The sequence below is a fragment of the Macaca mulatta genome, chromosome 2 (genome assembly GCF_049350105.2).
Source record: "Macaca mulatta isolate MMU2019108-1 chromosome 2, T2T-MMU8v2.0, whole genome shotgun sequence".
Taxonomy (NCBI): domain Eukaryota; kingdom Metazoa; phylum Chordata; class Mammalia; order Primates; family Cercopithecidae; genus Macaca; species Macaca mulatta.
Window position 1 is genome coordinate 51,443,836 of NC_133407.1, and position 20,030 is coordinate 51,463,865.

Here is a 20,030-nt window from a genome sequence, read left to right on the forward strand (position 1 = left end):
CTTTATCATTCCTTCAGGTTGCTGGTTATGAGCAATGATGAAGCACGTCATTGTCAGTGCCGTCAGATCAAGAAGGAAGAAGTTTCAAAACTAATGGAGTGTATGTTTACATGGTTCCAGGAACATATACCATGCAGAAAACCCATATAAAAACACATACAAACCCCCCCCCAACCTTCTGTTCTCATTATTCCCCCAAGTTTTTCTTAAAGATAAGCAACACAACAAATTTTCTAAGATTGAGGTCATATCAAAGAATCAAATTTGAACGTAACCCAAATCCAGAGTCCACAGTGTGTGTTTGTGTATGTGAAGGCAGAAGAGGGGAGGTGGAGGAAAACAGAGAGAGGTGGGGTGTGAACTCTTGTTGTGAGAAGAGCTAGACACCTGATGTACTCCTTCATTTAGCCTTCCAACTAACGGATCAAATGAGAAACTGTTTTGCTCTGTTTCAGAACTGATTGACATTTTAATTATTCTACAGCTGGAAGTGTTAATCACACCAGAGAATGAGGGGATAATTCCCAGCTGGTAAAATTTCACACAATAGCTTGGCATGTACCAACATGCAGATAGTTTAAATCATTTGTTGAAGAAAAAAATCAATATTTAAAACCTCTTCACAAATTAAACCAGCAACAATAGAGCTATACTTCAAAACCTCCTTACCTATGATTTGCACTTCCTATTTTTGACTCTCAGAGAGTCAAAACACCTTATGAATCTGAGAAATTCACAAATTTAAATGTTACTGATCTGAAAACTGTGAGATGATTAAAAGAAATTAAGATAATTGAATTTGGTTTTGTTTATAAAATGTAAACTTTATTGCTGTTTAAATTCTGTTGCATTATTTTTTATTTTTATTTATTTATTTTATTTTGTTTTTTTTTGCGACGGAGTCTCGCTCTTTCGCCCAGGCTGGAGCGCAGTGGCCGGATCTCAGCGCTCTGCAAGCTCCGCCTCCCGGGTTTGCGCCATTCTCCTGCCTCAGCCTTCGGAGTAGCTGGGACTACAGGCGCTCGCCAACACGCCTGGCTAGATTTTTGGATTTTTTAGTAGATACGGGGTTTCACCGTGTTAGCCAGGATGGTCTCGATCTCCTGACCTCGTGATCCGCCCGTCTCGGCCTCCCAAAGTGCTGGGATTACAGGCGTGAGCCACCGCGCCCGGCCGCATTATTTTTAATATAAGCCTCTCTCTTAGAAGGTTCATGTTGTTTGGTAATGATTAAAAATCTTAAAAGATGTACTTCTCAGAGAAATACTTTTGTTAGTTCTTCACATACTTATCTGATCATAAGAATAACGTAGAATGTTATTTCAGACTCTCTTTAGAGTTTCTGATTTGATAGTTCCAGAATAAACCCTAGGAATCTGAACTATCACAAATGATTCTGGGTGGGTGATGCTTAAAATCAGACAAGTATGGAAAACACTGAAATTAATATTTTGATTTTTAAATTAAATTTCATTTAGTTCTATTGGTATATATAGCAAATATTTGTTTTTCCCAAGTACTGAAACATAAAGTTAACTTCCAGAATTTCTGCCTGTTAACTCAGGTGGTTAAAAACTAAACTTGATATTTTTTCATAAAACAAATTCTCGTAAATATTCTAGTTTTACAAAAACAAAAAAAAAGGGACTTAATTTAGCTGAAACGCTTCTGAACAGTCAAATAATTATTAAAGTAAACAGACTACAGAATGAGAGGAAATATTTGTGAACTCTGCATCCAACAAAAGGATTAGTATCCTTTGAATCTACAAGGAACTCAAACCAACCAGCAAGAAAAAAACAAATAAGCCCATTAAAATGCAGGCAAATTACATAAATAGACACAGCTCTCAAAAGAAGATATACAAATGGCCAACAGGCATGAAAAAAATGTTCAACATCACTAATCCTCAGGGAAATGCAAATTAAAACCACAATGAGATATCACCTTACCCTAGGCAGAATGGCCATTATTAAAAAGTCAAAACACAGTAGATGTTGGTGTGGATGTAGTGAAAAGGGAATGCCTGTATGTTGCTGTTGGGAATTTAAAGTAGTAGAGCCTCTATGGAAAACAGCGTGGAAATCAATATGGAAATAACAGAAAGTAGATCTGGCATTTGATCCAGCAATCTCACTAGTGGATATCTATCCAGAAGAAAATAAGGTATATCAAAGAGATACCTGCATGCATATGTTTATTGCAGCACAATTCACAATTGCAGAGATATGGAATCAATCTGAGTGCCCATCAACTGATGAGTGGATAAAGAAAATGTAGTATATATATACCATGGAATATTAATTGGCCATAGAAAAGAACAAAATAATATCTTTTGCATCAATTTGGGTGGAACTGGAAGCCATTATTCTAAAGGAAGCAACTCAGGAATGGAAAACCAAATACTACATGTTCTCATTTATAAGGGGGAGCGAAGCTATGGATACAAAAAAGCATATAGAGTGTTATGTTGGACATTAGAGGGGGATGGGGGTAGGGTGAGAGGGAGGTGAGGAATAAAAAACTACATATTAGGTACAATGTATACTAGTCAGATGACAGGTGCACTAAAATTTTAGACTTCACCACAATACAATTCACACATGCAACCAAAAACCACCTATACCCCTAAAGCTATTGAAATAAAAATAAATAAATAAATATTCTAGTTTTGATAGTTAATGGAACTTTTGACAATCAAATGTTTTTTAGTTTTCAACTTTGTAGTAAATCTTGAGAATGTAGATGTGCTTTCTTTTTAATATAAAACAGCCTCCAGTGTTCAACAGAAAACACATTCTAAGAGGAATACTGCCACCTTAGATATTAACATTTTGTCTTCAAAGTAAGTTTTTCTCTAATTTTCATCAATGTGTAGGAAGGAGTCAAACTTCAAAAGTTATGATAAACATGTTTTTAATCCACGTGAAATATACAGACACAGGTGTACATCTGTATTTCTGATTAATTAGGGAAGGTCTTCAGGAAAGAGATGCACTGTTAAAAGTTTAATTCCCTACAGGGAATGTGTTACTATGTGCTGAGTTTTACTCCAGGTAAAAAAGCAAAGTTGAGACAGCCATCATTATCATTATAATTACCATGTTATAAATGAAGAGACTGAAGTTTACTGAAAATAAATAATTCAAGGCTACATATTTTAAGTAGTAGATCTTGGACTTGAACACAGGAAGTCTAATAAAAAAAAAAAATCCCCAAACACACAAAACCTGTGTTCTACTGCTAATTTATCTTTAATCTTTCTCCTTAGCATACTGATAAAATACAAACATTATTAAGTTGGTATCTGATATGATTTGGATATTTGTTCCCTCCAGATCTCATGGTGAAATGTAATTCCCAGTGTTGGACACGTGGCCCAGTGGGAGGTGTTTGGGTCAGAGGAGTGGATCCCTCATGAATGGTGTACTGCCCTCCCTGTGGTAATAAGTGAGTTCTTGCTCTGTTAATTCATGTGAGAGCTGGTTGTTTAAAGGAGTCTGGCTCCTCTCCCTGCTCTCTGTCCCTCTCTCACCGTGTGTTGCACTGGCTCCCCCTTCACCTTCTGCCGTAATTGTAAACTTCCTGAGTCCCTTACCAGGAGCATATGCTGGCACCATGCTTCCTGTACAGTCGGCAGAACCATGAGCCAAAATAAAACTTCTTCTCTTCATAAATTACCCAGCCCCAAGTATTCCTTTATAGCAATGCAAGAACAAACTAACACAATTTCCTTCATAATCTTTTAATTTTCTTCCAGTTTTGGGGTAAAAATTTAGAAAATTAACAACTCTGTGTTTGACAAGCTGTGAAGCCCTGGTGTGGCAGAGGTTGTCTGGGACATAGAGCAAGCTACTGCTGCTGCTACCTTTAAACTTAAGAACAGAAGGAAAGGTTAGTGTGTCATTAGCCAGAACTGATTTTCAGAACTAACAAAAGGCTATATTCTAAAGAGTCTTAGAGCTGTAACATAAATAAATTTGGCTGGAATATTTTCAGAGATCTCTTAACTAAACTGAGGGAACAGAGACTAGGTTGGTGGCAGTCCTCGTACTTGAAACCAATTGCCTTCCCATTCCACCACCATTTTCTTTTTCCCATCGCTTTCTGTCAGCTTTTAGTAATAACAAGGAAGAAATGGCTCCTTGTTGTCGCTTAACTTTTATATATATCATTATATATGTGTGTGTGTGTATATATATATATATTTATATCATTCTGTCTCTAAGACCTGTATTGTTTCATTTAATACAGAAGCTCAGATTTCCTTTTAGAGTGAGACTAAAAAATAAAAATAAAAAAATAAAAAAAGACCAGTCCTCTATGAGTGTTGTACATTCTGAATTGTTTTGAAGAAAACATGCAAACTGACTCTGCTCCAAGGTTGTGAAGTTCTTAGGCCCTTGGGTTGCTGATTTACAAATTGATGTCAATATGCTGTATCTTTTTATGTCTCCATTTATAATGCAGTTATGCAGGCATGTTAAGCTATAAGGACATCATCACTGACGCTGCAATTTGTGTATATGTTTTCTACCTCATTGCATTCTCATCTTTCTAGCCCAAAGCCACGGGCTTCTGGCCTAGGCTGTAGCTTACTCTCAAAACATAATGAAAAATGCAAAATCATCACAGAGAAAGCTGATGGTTAAAATCTTGACCCCCAGTCAGTTGATTTATTGATGTATATGGCTTTAGAGTCAAATAAAAATTTGTCCAAAGCAAATTCAGGTAATTTTCTTCTTAGTATTTCCAGATTTCCCACCTGAGACAGCAGGTAATTTTCAAAAGCAGAAATTTTAGCATCCTGTCAGTAAACATTTCTGTTTTAAAACAAAACCACATAAACAACACACAGAATAACAGTATGGGCTGTTTCTCTACAAAATGATAAAGTTTTAGATTATCTAGTAAATGGATAAATTTGTAATTGATGCTACTTTCCCACTTCTGTAGTTTATAACTTAGCAAGACAATTCTGCCCTCTCAATACTATATTATCATGAGGAAATTTCTTCTGTGGTTCTAGACATTAATGATTGTTTTAGACTTTTCCCTGACCAACTGATTAATCCCCACCCCTGACTCAGCGCCTCAGACACAGAATGAGGCCAAGAAATATCTGTTGGCTGAAAATACCCAATTCATTTAACTGAATTAACTGTTACTTAAAAATAAAAAAATCACTGGGAAAAGTCCACAGCAGGAAAGAACAATTAAGAAATTAAGAGATTCATTAATTGTCCTTGCCTACTACTATTTACAAAGCTATTCATTTGTTTGTTTAAACAAACATATCTATCCATCTAACTATCTATCTGTCTGTATCTGTCTATCTCTATCTTTAAAGAAAAGTAATCTTGCAAAACATTTATGGAGCCTGGATTCTTTACATGAATTGAAAAAAGTTGAGCTTTTATAATTTAAAAACTAAAAAAACCTCTCTTTTTACATGTACAAATGTTAGTGTTAATAATAGACATAAAGATAACTTCATTTTGTAATCTCTTGTAAGAAAATATTTTTCTCATCTGACTGTAAGTGACAAATGTTTATCCTAAGGCTTTAACCTCCTAATTCCTACTTCCAACTACAGCACTTGCTTATAATATATGCACACTATGCAAAATTTATATATTAACTAAAACTTAAATAGAAATTATCATATACATCAATGCTAAAATTGTAACACACCTACAGAGATAAGTTTATCTGTCTATTGTCTGTCTCAAAATAATTAAGAGTAATTGAGGAAGGAGAGAAGTAAGAAAAAAAGAAACGGGGGGAGATGAAAAGCTATACATCACAGGACTCAACCTCAGAGCTACGTAACTTTGATGCACACATAGATTACAGTAAATAGAGTGTAGGTTAAATAAATAGTAGAGTATGTTCAAAAATAGTAACATTGGCAATGTCCACTAAAACTAAGATTGTTGAGGCAGAAATAATTTGATAACGGTTTATTGGAAGGCAAATGTGAGGAATGACCTGGGAAAACACACCAACAAAATTGGGAGTGTTCTGGAGTCTGACAAGTTGGAAGACATTTATAAGAAAGCTTGGAAGGGAAGGGGGACTCCTCATATGGGAGTTGTCCATTATTATTGAAGGGTACAATACAGAGGTTACAATCCTTGGAAACAGATTGCCACACACAGGCTAGAATGTCTACGTGCAAGACAGTCAGTAAAACTTTATAATTTGGAAATAAATCAGTGTCCTTTTCAGTGTCAGTGGGTTATGCATTTATCAGTACGTCAACAATTTGAAAGCTCACGATAAGATTCTTTACTTATGGACAGGATGTTGCCATGAATCACAAGACCTTCCCAAGGTGGGTTAATTTGGAAGCCTGTTTACTTTTAAAGTAAACTGTGAGATTTGAACTGTAGGTTATCAGCAAAAAATAAACCAATGGCAAAGAATAAATCAAATCTAATCTATTTATCTGAGGTTGACCCCTTCACAAAAGAAGGAAAGCGAAAAATAAAGAATGCTTTGCAGAATGGTTCTTCATGAAAAATGCTTTTCTCTCTCTCTCTTTCTTTCTTCTCTGCTTTTCCCATCCTAGGTTTTTCCGACTAGAGTTTAGATAGGAATCAGAGTTAAAAAGAACACTAGCTGGCTGCAAATAAAACACCTGTGATCCTTTTACAGCCAGTATCAACCCCTGAATGCCTAGTGTCCAGTGTAATTATCAAGGTCATAGTAGCCAATCAAAAACATTTGCAAAATTAAAAATGCAATCTGTATCATGCTCAGGAATAATCTATCACCAAAAAATTTAGCCTTTTAGCAAGGTTGTTAGAGAAACAGCATTATTGGCACTGAAGTATCATTTATCCAGAAATCTTGTCAAGTTTATTTTAACATAATTTCACCAGTGTTTCTTTGTAAGAGAAAAATTTGGTATACATGCCTAATTTATTTGTTCTTTGATAATCAGGCGCATTTTATGAAGGTCGCAAAGACCCAAAGGGGGCTTTATAAACACTTGTTTACAAACTATGTAAAGCCTTAAAAAATGCTTTTCTTATGCTAAACAGTTTTACCATACAATTTTTTTTTTTCCGAAAAGGGATTTGAGCTCTGAACTGAATGATTTTTTTCTTTTTCTGTTTATGACACAAAATAAAGATACCCACAGGCCATGAGTCTGACAATACTTGATAAATGGATCTGAGATAAAGTCGTAATTGAAAGGTAGTACCATTCTTTTTTGTAACTCTCGGATCAAGTTGCTGCTTTGTATAATTATGACATACTCAATCTCATAATGCATGAGTTAATGTACTCTTAAAATATTGTGTTACGAAGAAATAATTACATAGGCAGCAATCACTGTAAATTGAATCAATTCCTAATGTCAAGGGAAAAAAATTAGGGGTCAGATGACTGAAATGCCAATATTTATGATTATACTGCTTGAATGTTTTCATCTTGGACCATGTGCAAATGAAATACAAATCATAAGCAAGATTGGTGCAAGTCAAGTACTTCATGTTCTGGACACAGGGTAACACATCTCTTGGAATTAATGTTAATAATAAACAAACAGGAATTCTGCAATCAACATCTGGCAGAAGTGATGACAGAAAAAGAGCTACCCAGGGATATGTTTTATATCCAAGGCAGAGTTTTAGGAAGGAGCTGGGAACCATGTGCTCACATTTCTCAAAAGTAGGATGTGTTTGTGATTGCTTGAACACCAATAGGAATGGACTGGTTACCAGCAGATGAGAGAACTTTAGGTTGGAAGGAATTGCTGAGATGCTGCCCGAGACCCAGTTTCCACGAATGCAGTATAAATTGGGGAACTGATTTCATCACAAGTCAAGAATTGCATCTTCTAGAAATAAAACAAAAGGCCATTTTAAAACCATAGAAACATGGATTCAAGGTTGATTCTCCCTGATAACTCAGTGACAAATACTTAAACTCCTTTTTACTGAAGTTAGGATTTGTCCCAGATTCCAGAGTAGAAGTGACTTCACAGGCAGAGTGGGTGTGAGAAGGAGAGGAATGGGGACAAATCAGGGTGCAGATTCAGAGTCGAGGCAGAAGACTACTTATTAACTTCACCCTCAACTCCTTTATTCTTCCCCTTTGAATTTTGAACCAGTGACTAGTAATTGGTACTTCATTTAGAGCATATCTTAATTCTAAATCTAATAGCACTTAAAATGCCAAGGAGCAACTTGATATGAGTGTGCCTAGCCCCTTTAAAAGAAAAAAAAAAATGTTGCAGGCTCCTAAGACTTCACCCACATGCCCTAATTCTGGGGGTGGGAGGACGACTTGATAGATGACTAAATAAATGCTAATATTGTGATGCTATTATTTCTGAATGATTTAGCAGAATTTTAGCACCCTTAGGAAATAAAAAATAAAAATAAGCTTTAAAAAAAATATGGGGAGAGAGTAAAAAATCTGGATCCTTGGAGTGGGGAGTTGGGGATGGTTAAGGGGTATGAAAAAAATAGAAAGAGTGAATAAGACCTACTATTTGATAGCACAATAGGGTGACTATAGTCAATAATAATTTAACTCTACATTTTAATGATTTAAAGAGTGTAATTAGATTGTTTGTAACTCAGAGGATAAATGCTTGAGGGGATGGATACCCCATTCTTCATGATGTGTTTATTTCATATCGCATGCCTGTATTAAAACATCTTATGTACCCCATAAAGATATATACCTACTATGTACCCATGAAACATTTTTTTTAATCTGGATTCTTCATTTAGTAAATACTTCTTGAGGGCCTAGCATTGTGCTGAGCACTGAAATAGCATGGTAAGCTAATGAGTCACCATTCCTGACTTCAAGAAACTTGCAATCTAGCAAGGTAAGTAAACAAAGAGGCAATTGCAAGTATTATGACAGAGAAAAGGGCAAAGTTCTAGAGAAGCACACATCTGGGCACCTTCTCTGCAGAGAGTCATGATTAGCCAGGAAGATAAAGGAGGTACAGGGATGGGGAGATGGATAGAGAATAGTATCTTAGGCAGAAGAGATATTATATGTGGAGGCCTCTAAGCAAGAGAGCAAATGATATATTGGAAGAGAAAAAAATCAGTCAAAGTAGAACTCAGAGAACCAAACAGTTTGGGAAAATACAGAGGTAAGAATCCAGAAACAGGTGAGACCAAGTCATATTCTAACTGGGGAGCCTCAGGACAGGGCTTAGGCACCTGCATTTTTAAAAGCAGATTCTAACAGAGAAAAGAATTAAGAGCCTATTCTTAACAAATTTCTCCATGTCATAAAATTATTTATTTAAAGATTTAAACCCATCTCTCAGTGGCATCTTATGGTCAACCGCCTTCACCATCACTATGTGGCTGTGTGGGACTTGTTAAGAAGCGCTAAGGAGCTGGTGGGAGTGAAATTCTAGCTTGTTTTCCAGCCACTGTGGTCTCTAAAAGATCCTATGATGAGATGCCTCAGGCCATATATCCCTAAATCCCACCCACATTATTTCAACGGGAAACTCCAGCCGATTGTGATGCTGTTATTAGAGGATTACTTTGTGAATTACTAATATATATTGAAATAGAAACTTTATGCCTTTTTAAGGAGTGCTTTTTTTAAAGACTTTTTTTTCCATATATTTTGTCAGAAAATTTAAAATGCAGATTGAAAAAAAACAAATATGTGTTGAGTACCCCTTATCCAAAACGCTTGGGACAAGAAGTGTTTTGGAGTTTTTCAAATTTTGGAATATTTGCATATACATAATGAAATACCTTGGGGATAGAACCCAAGTCACAACACAAAATTTTTGTTTCATATACACCATTACACATAGCCTAAAGATAATTTTCTACAATATTGTTAAATAGATTTGCACACGAAACAAAGTTAGTGTACGTTGACTCACCAGGAAGCAAAAGTGTCACTATCTCAGCCTCTCGTGGATAATCTGAGGGTTTTCTTCTGGCATTACCATCACTCCTGACTCTGAATTTATATGCTATTAATAAGCAATCATTTTCTCACACTTATTCACACAAAAGTATTTAACTGTAAAAAAGAGGACACACCATTGATACAGTGAAAAAATAATGTGTTGGAGGTAACCAAACAGCACTGTGTCATCACCAGAATGCCAGTATCAACTAACAACAACACCCACAAGCAATGTCAGACTTTCAGTCTCCACCTGCAATCTTCTGTTTAGATTAGAAGATTACTATACTTCTGGTTCCTTTAGAGGAACACCAGAAAGTGGTTCCTCTAAAGATGAAGAAGCATCCTATTGGATGACTTTTTAAAATGTTTCTTCCAGAATGTCCTCTGCCTCATTAATAACTTTTTTAAAAATTTTTCATTCTTTGTCTTAGAATTCTTTCTTTGATTTTATAACTTATGTGATTTCTTGTTCTGTGATGAATGCATGCTGCCCTAGTCCTTCAATAAGCCCATCACACCTTTTCACCACGCCGTCTATAGGTACTTTTTCTGCAGCGTTAACAATGTCAGTCATCTTCATCATCACTGTTATCATGATCACCAGTCTGTTGTGTGCCTGTGTTTTGATTGCAACCCGTCATGTGAGGTCAACTGTATTATTTTCCACTTGTGGAATCAAATTGGCACTCAAAAGTTTTGGATTCTGAAGCATTTCAGATTTCAAATTTTTGGATTAGGAATGCTTAACCTGTACAGGATTTCAAAATATTAAGAAGTAATTTCTTTCTCAATCCTAAAAACACTTTCTCTCTCTAAAATAAAATTGAGTATTTTCTTAGGTTTTCAATTTAAGGGTTGCTCTAGGAAAGTCATTACAATATTTAACAAACATTTTTAGTAATAACTTTTTAAAATATCTGTTTTTACTCTTTTCCAAATGGTCTTTTTCATGAATGTGAAAACACTTAATGTACTCGGGGGATGTATTTCATGTAAATTTTTATGTCTAAAAACTGAATTCAATTTTTTATTGACATTAAACATAACAACATCTGCAAGTCATTAAAAGGAAATTCCTTTGGAAAACACTGTAGTTTGACTCTACTGAATGATTTGTCACTTGGAATAAAGTCATTCATATGTTTCATGATATTCCAAAAGCAGTTATGACCTAGATTAACAAAAATAAATTTTATTTTAGTTAATATATTAGACATCAGGTTTTACAAACTACTTTTTCAATAATCCGTGTGTTCCTGATAATGTCTTTGGACATTAAATTTTGTATTACAATAATTATTTTATCATTGTTGTAAAAAGTATCATTCTTTTAAAAGGACACTTCAAAATAGTAAAAGAATTTTTTGAAAAAAATCATCCCTTATGTCATCAGCTGTAAAATAATTCTACATAATACCATTTAATCATTTTCCACAATGAAAAATATTTTACTGTTATACAGTGTTTTTAAAACGAGCACACACAACAAATCCTGTTTCTCACATATTTCAATATTAATTTTCAGAGATGTAAAGATATATATGTATGGAAATGTCTATATATGTATGTAAATGTCTATATATACACATTTACATACATATAAAAATGCCTTCAGAATATGTTAGAAGTCACGTATCTGAAAGTCTAATATTTAGGTGGCCTGTATAGAATTGATATGCTTTAAAAATATAAAATGTAAATTTTTAAAAATTTGGTCAACTTTTTTTTTGTCTTTTTTCCTTATCAAGAAAATAGTACTAAAAGGAATAGTCTTAGTGAATGCTTCTCTTTTTTGATCTCATTTACATAAGGATAATGATCCTGCTTATACAGATGCTCTTTGACTTAACATAAGGTTTCATCTCCATAAACATTGTAAGTTGAAAATATCATAACTTTAAAGCGTATTTAATACACCTAAACTACTTAACGTTGTAGCTTAGCCTAGACTACCTTAAACGTGCTCAGACACCTTACATTAGGCTACAGTTGGGCAAAACCATCTGGCAACACAGGACACTATAGAATACCAGCTGATTACCCTCGTGACAGCATGGCTGACTGGGAGCTGCAGCATCACAGGAGAGTGTCTTACCACTTTCTATTGAATGTGTATGGTTTTTGCACCATCATAAAGTCAAAAAGTCAAGTCAAACCATTGTAAACTGGGGACTGTCTGTACATCAATTTTTTAATCCCTTTGATTTGTATACTAAATAGATGCAAGCATAAGAAGAATAAGAAGATATAAGGAGAAAATTAATTGTCTTGCTTTTATACAACAGCAGAAATATATATTTTACTTCAGGAAATCATTCAGTCGTTCTACAGAAAATTGCTTAACTTTAGGAAGTATTAAGAAATAATCTAAATCAAAATCTTGTTTGCTTGTACAGTACTAAGATATTCTGAAGTCTTTCTTGAAATGTTTTGTAGTCTTTGACTTGTACCCATTTCATTGATCAGTCAAAAGATAATACACATTTTAATTTTGGACTAATAAATGTGGGGTTGGAATAAGGCAAAAGAGAAATGTTCCCATATACTCTGTCAGACTTTGATCTCAAGGTAATACAAACATGGACACCCATCCATGGAAAGATACATTATTCTATTTTTAAGTAATTAGAGTCTTTTTTAACCATATTTTGAAGTGTTGATAGTTGTAGACGTAGGGAAGGGGACCATTCTTCCTTCTCCAATCCTAAACAGCAAATACAGAAAAAAATTATGTATATGATATATGCAATTTATATACATACAATTATATATAGATAGTGACCAACACACAATGTATCATTTTTATCATCTCTGTGACATAATTATATTCACAAATATATATATTTATATTTATATATAACATGTATCATCCATATCTATCTATATACCATCAATTATGAAAAATAAACTTTTTTATAATTCTTCAATCATGGACCAACAGTGACCACTTTCTTTTTTTAAGTTTTCTCTTGTACTTAAAGCTTCTAGAAACAAGAGTTATTAGGCACCCTCTTTTCTCTTCATTTTTCAAAATAAAAAGGAACAAAAGTGTTTTTATGAAAAGTGAGATGTGTTTCATTTTAGTTAACCAAGGATGGCAGATTTTCATAACAACACCACCATCTACTGCAATTTAAGAGTATTGTTGCTAAAATTTTGGAAGCCTTGGGTTGCATTTTTACAACTATTGCCCTAAAGTGGTTCTTATAATATGCTTTTTAACAGTACTACGTGACTATTTCCAAAGGGAAATTTACTCATAGGTGCAATCTGCCCCTCCTTACAAGTCACACAAACACTTCTACACTGCTGGTGGGAATGTAAACTAGTACAACCATTATGGAAAACAGTGTGGAGGTTCTTTAAAGAACTAAAAATTAAATTGGACTTTACTTTTCTCTGGTGCCTCCTTGATTAGCTTAATAATCAACATTCTGAATTCTTTTTCTGGCAATTCAGGGATTTCTTCTTGGTTTGGATCCACTGCTGGTGAGCTAGTGTGATTTTTGGGGAGTGTTAAAGAATCTTGTTTTGTCATATTACCAGATTTGTTTTTCTGGTTTTTTCTCATTTGGGTAGTCTATGTCAGAAGGAAGGTCTGAGGCTCAAGGCTGCTGTTCAGATTATTTTGTCCCACAGGGTGCGCCCTTAATATAGTACTCTTGCCCTTTTCCTAGGGATGTGGCTTCCTGAGAACTGAACTGTAGTGATTGTTATTTCTCTTCTGGATCTAGCCACCCAGGACGGCTACCAGGCTGTGGGCTGGTACTCTGTGTCTCCTCAGAGTCCCATTATATGAACCGTCTTCAGGTCTCTCAGCCATAGATACCAGCACCTGCTCCAGTGGAGGTGGCAGGGGAGTGAAGTGGACTTTGGTACCAATCCTATTGACACTATTTCACAAGATAGAGAAAGAGGGATTCCTCCCTAATTCATTCTATGAAACCAGTATCACCCTAATGCCAAAACCAGGAAAGGACATAACAAAAAAAGAAAACTACAGATCAATATCCCTCATAAACATAGATGCAAAAATCCTTAACGAAATACTATCTAACTAAATCCAACAACATATCAAAAAGATAATCTACCATAATCAAGTGAGTTTCATAGCAGGGATGCAGGGAAGGTTTAACATACACAAGTAAATAAACGTGATACACCACATAAACAGAAGTTTTAAAAAAATCACATGATCATTTCCACAGACACAGAAAAGGCATTTGACAAATTCCAGCATCCATTTATGATTAAAACATTCAGCAAAATCGGCATACAAGGAACATACTGCAATGTAATACAAGCCATCTATGACAAACCCACAGCCAACATAATACTGAATGGGGAAAAGTTAAAAACATTTCTTCTGAGAACTGGAAAGGATGCCCACTCTCACCACTTCTATTCAACATAGTACTAGAAGTTCTTGACAGAGCAATCAGGCAAGAGAAAGAAAAAAGGACACCCAAATTGGTAAAGAAGAAGTCAAACTGTCGCTGCTTGCTGATGATACAATCATGTACCTAGAAAACCCTAAAGTCTCCTCCAAAAGGCTTCTATAACTGATAAATGAATTCAGCAAAGTTTCAGAATACAAAATTAATGTACACAAATCAGTAGGTCTGCTATACACCAACAGCGACCAAGCTGAGAATCAAATCAAGAACTCAACTCCTTTTACAACAGCTGCAATAAAATCAAATAAAATACTTAGGAATATACCTAATCAAAGAGGTGAAAGACCTCTACAAGGAAAACTACAAAACACTACTGAAAGAAATCATAGATGACACAAACAAATGGAAACACATCCCATGCTCATGGATGGGTAGGATCAGCATTGTGAAAATGACCATACTGCCAAAAGCAATCTACAAATTCAATGCAATTCCTGACAAAATACTACCATCATTGTTCACAGAACTGGAAAAAACAATCCTAAAATCCATATGGATCAGAAAAAAAAATCTGCATAACCAAAGCAAGACTAAGCAAAACAAACAAATCTGGAGGCACTACATTACGTGACCTCAAACTATACTACAAGGCCAAAGTAATGAAAACAGCATGATACTGGTATAAAAATAGGCACATAGACCAATCGAACACAATAAAGAACCCAGAAATAAACCCAAATACCTACAGCCAACTGATCTTCAACAAATGGTGCTGGGATAATTGGCAAGCCACATGTCAAAGAATGAAACTGGATCCTCATCTCTCACCTTATACAAAAATCAACTCAAGTTGGATCAAAGGCTTCAATCTAAGACCTGAAACTATAAAAATTCTAGAAAATAACATTGGAAAAACCCTTCTTGACATTGGCTCAGGCAAAGACTTCATGACTAAGAACCCAAAAGCAAATGCAACAAAAATAAAGATAAATAGATAGATTTGACAAAGGACTAATATCCAGAATCTACAATGAACTCAAACAAATCAGCAAGAAAAAAAACACATAGTTCTATCCAAAAGTGGGCTAAGGACATGAATAGACAATTCTCAAAAGAAGGTATACAAATGGCCAACAAACATGTGAAAAATGCTCAATATCACTAATGATCAGGGAAATGCAAATCAAAACTGCAATGCAATACCACCTTACTCTTGTAAGAATGGCCATAAAAATAAAAAAAAAAAAAAAAAAAAAGATGTTGGCATGGATGCAGTGAACAGGGAACACTTCTACACTGCTGGTAGGAATGTAAACTAGTACAACCATTACAGAAAACAGTGTGGAGGTTCCTTAAAGAACTAAAAGTAGAACTACCATTTGATTCAGCAATCCCACTACTAGGTATCTCCCCAGAGGAAAAGAAGTCATTATGAAAAAAGATACCTGCACAGACATGTTTACAGCAGCACAATTCATAATTGCAAAAATATGGAACCAGCTCAAATCCTCATCAATCAACGACTGGATTAAAAAAACTGTGGCATATATATATAATGGAATACTACTCAGTAATAAAAAGGAACAAATTAACAGCATTTGCAGCAACCTAGATGGAACTGGAGACTATTATTCTAAGTAAAGTGACTCAGGAATGGAAAACCAAACATTGTATGCTCTCACTCATAAGTGGGAGCTAAGCTATGAGGGGGCAAAGGCATAAGACGTACAGTGGGCCAGGGGTGGTGGCTCATGCCTGTAATCCCAACACCTTGGGAGCCCAAGGTGAGCGGATCACGAGGTCAAGAAATCGAGACCATCCTGGCCAGCATGATGAAACCCCATCTCTACTAAAGGTACAAAAAGTTAGCTGGGCGTGGTAGTGCGTGCCTGTAGACCCAGCTACTTGGGAAGCTGAGACAAGAGAATTGCTTGAACCCAGGAGACTGCACCACTGCACTCCAGCCTGGCAACAGAGAGAGACTCTGTCTCAAAAGAAAAAAGGAATGATACAATGGACTTTGGGGACTCAGGGGAAAGGGTGCGAGGTGGGTGAGGGATAAAAGACTACAAATTGTGTTTAGTGTGTACTGCTCAGATGATGGGTGCACCATCTCACAAATCACCACTAAAGAATTTACTCATGTAACCAAATAACACCTGTTCCCCAAAAACCTATGGAAATAAAAAAATAAAAGTTTAACTTTAGCCTCTTTTTCCTTTAATTAATTTTCTGGGTTCCCACCCCTATTTATAAACATACAAAATGACTCACTCATTCAACAAATAGCAGTTAATAGTCAATAACTGTCTGCTGCATGCTAAGAAATATGCTACATATTAAAGACATACAGTTAAATAAAATATTAGTCTCTAGGTCTTAGCCTATTAGGAGACTTAGACCCAAATAAAGAGCTGCATTACAACATGGGAAGCGCCATCATCCAGCTCTGGTCCGAGCTAGAGGCTCCAACAATGAGCCTTTTCTCCCTGTCAGTCTGGGCGCACCCTGGGTGTGAATATTGGGGGCAGTGGCGTTTTCTGAGGAAAAGATGCATATCTTGAGTCTTGACATTTGAGTTGGAATTATTCAGACAGATAAGAACAAATAAATTTTTAAGAGTCTGGCAAGTAAGATTTGGAAACAAGCCTTCCACACCACAATCACTTGTGTTTATTCTTAACTTCACTTTTTCATTCTTTCATTCATTCAGCAGATGTTTCTGAACAAGATCAGAAGCAAGGCCAGGAAAAAGATCATAAGATTATAAAATAAATAACTGCAATGCATATGACAACTGTGATAAAAATTTGTACAATAAGGACACTCATCCATTTATTCAACTAGGACTCAGGAAATGTCCAGGCACAGGAGATAAGATGACATCACCCATGCCTTCAAGGAACAGGAAAAAGACAAATCTGAATAGTCACATAGTAATAATCTCATCTAGCTCTGCACAAAGGGGAAACATTGAAATGACTGTCATGCCAGGCTCTGCTCCTTGGAGAAATGGTTAGCTGCAAAGATTTTGCAAAACAAGTTTGCATTCACTAGCTAGATAAGTTAGAACGATTGAAGGTTATCATTATGTTGGTGCAACAGTAATTGTGGTTTTTGCCTTTAAAAAAAAAAAAAAAGTCAAAAACCGCAGTTACTTTTGCACCAGCCTAATAGCTTGAGCGCTATAGTCATACAGACAGAAACTGAGTCCAATTTCCACACTAGTTGTGTAACTACGGGAAAGTTCATTGATCTCCTGGTTTCAGTTTTCTATATTGTCAAAGGGGAATGATAATGGTCCCTGCCTCATTTGGCTATTGTGAGGTTAAATTAACTAATTAATGTAAAGTGCTTGGCACGGTACCTGGCTCAGCAGGTTCTTGGTACATGTTGACTATTTCTCCCCTCTTTTCTGCTCATTTTCTTCTTGCCTTAATGACTCAGCTAGTCAAGACGCTGACCAGAGAGGATGCATATGCAAAAGTACAGGAGTATGAATTAATCCATCATGGGCTTGATGAGAGCACTGTAAGTGATTAGGTATCTAATGAACCAGTCATTCTGTCAGTCTGTAAGTGTCAATATTGATGCCAGTCTGTAGATATTGAATGCCTATTTTGTATCAAGCACAACCTCAGGTGCCCTAATGTATTCTAGGGGCTGTTGTTGAAAAATATGCCGGATACAGAGAACCAAGTCCACGAGTAGCCAATTTTACCTCATTAGGAGTTTGCTGATAAAGCTGTCATAGGAAAACTCAAATTTGAGCCCTTTAAAAGAAGAGTTGAGAGCTCAGCCATTGTCTGTTCTGAGGACTGAAAGACATCCCAGGCACCTTAGTTCAAAGGTGTGAAAAAAGCCTGTGTGCATGGATCTTAAAGAACCTTTGCATTAATATAGAAGAAAACTCTATCCTTTGGCTTACATGTGAAGAGCAATAAGACATCAGTATCAAGTGGTAAAGAAGACAAACTGTGGAAGTCTAAATGTCACTTAATAGGATAACAAAATGGGATATCCTGCCTGTAGATAGCCTTTCTCTGTTAGAAGGAGAAAACCTGCATTCGATGGATTTTGAAACAACAAGGATCAAATTGGATCTTCTGAAAGAAAACAACTACATATAGAAATTTTAATAATCAGTATCACATTGCTAGTATGTCATCATACTCACCAACCCTAGGGTTCTTTCACAGGCAGGTTACATAAAGTATGCAGAAATGTTGAATCAAATTTTAAAACTTATTTCTCAATATGTCTCCTAAGATGTCTTCATAATAAGTGTATTTAATTCTACATTTAAAAAAATGAAGAAAGTCCTCAATATGCCATTACATGTATCTCTGTGAACACTACCCTTTTATGAGAGTCTTTTATTCTAGGCAGCAGTCACATTCCTCAAAAACAATAAGGAAACATAAATGTAAATTCTGATTTGTATCCCATACATAAAACAATAACTCTTCATAATAATCTGACTTAATTCAGGGACCAATAAAGATTATATTCTATAAAAGATTACTCAAATCTTACTTTAGAAGAAAGATTAAAAATAATTGAGACAAAAACTGAAAAGGCATTTAAAATGGGAAAATGGGGTGTTTTTATCCAACAGTTTTCCTTTATGCATGTGTCTGCACTTCAAGCTTCTTCCGTCTCACCAGCAATCCTTGGCCCCTTTTTCTTTTCCGACTCTGCAAGTTGGAATTTCTGTCAGTTTGTGACTGAGTGCCGATTGTCATTGTTGGGGTTAAGAGCAAGGAAGTGGGAAGGTGGCAGTCTCATTGTGGTGGTGGTTGATTTGACCTCCGGAGAAGAGGAAGGCTTGAATCACCCCCAGCTTTGAAATCGCCCCACTCAACTTTTATCATTCTAACAACAGAAGTTAAAGGAAGTTTGCCATTATCCACCCCTTTTCTTCACTGTGGTGCGGCAAATATTAGAGGTCTCTGAGACAAAATTCAGACCAGTAATAAATTAACTAGGATCTTCCTACAAAGAAAAATAACACAATAAATAGGAAAATGTCTGAAAGGGTTTTCTCAAGCAGCAGAAATCAAAAAAGGCAGAATGCACAAAAGAACATAAAGAAGAGAGATGCAAAGAAAACATGGGGGCACCATGGAGGGGCCTGTGAAATAGAGTCTTAAAAAATATACAAAGACCAAAGAAAGAGTTAGTGATGTGAAGGACTGGGGGTGGGGGGAAGAACCAAATCAGAAAGGAAAAGTATAAAATTCAAAGACAGAAAGGGGACATTAAAAGGTACTGAGCTGTCACGTGAGGCCACAGCACCAGAAGGCCCTGTCTTTTTGCCAAGACTTTGAAAACATAAAAAGCTCCAGATGTGCTGTCATTAGGCATTGAAATAAAGTTCCAGAAGCCTTTAAGATACACATGCTTTTACACATCATGATAAATTATGCATCTATGACACAGATTGGGATGCCCTGGCCTTCAAGTAATCAATAATTCAAAAGCTATGAACATGAACCTAATCTAAATGGCAGTTTCAAAATTGGATTCTAAAAGGATTTGCACCATTGACAAGAAGGGTGTGCCCAGCAAACTATTTCCCTCTCATCGTAAAGAAAAAGAGTAGCTTAAGCATGCACTTGTATAGGCAACACTGGAATATTTCAGCTGAATGTTTTGTGTAAATGGTCAGATGAATTATTCATGGATTTTCAAAACTTTGTATTTTTTAAT

General features: G+C 35.7%; 1 long non-coding RNA gene across 8 annotated transcripts in view; it reads right to left on the minus strand.

The window, feature by feature from the left end:
- The window catches only part of LOC106997085 (uncharacterized), a 219,838-nt gene that overhangs the window by 130,858 nt on the left and 68,950 nt on the right, over positions 1-20,030 (minus strand). For 2 of the 8 annotated variants that reach the window (XR_013414522.1, XR_013414524.1), the window contains exons 3-4: positions 9,890-12,625; positions 7,673-7,852 (exon numbers count right to left, since the gene is read on the minus strand). The exons of the other annotated variants lie outside the window; for them this stretch is intronic. This is a non-coding gene — a long non-coding RNA (uncharacterized LOC106997085). The remainder of the gene's footprint in view (positions 1-7,672; positions 7,853-9,889; positions 12,626-20,030) is intronic. 8 annotated transcript variants of the gene reach the window in all.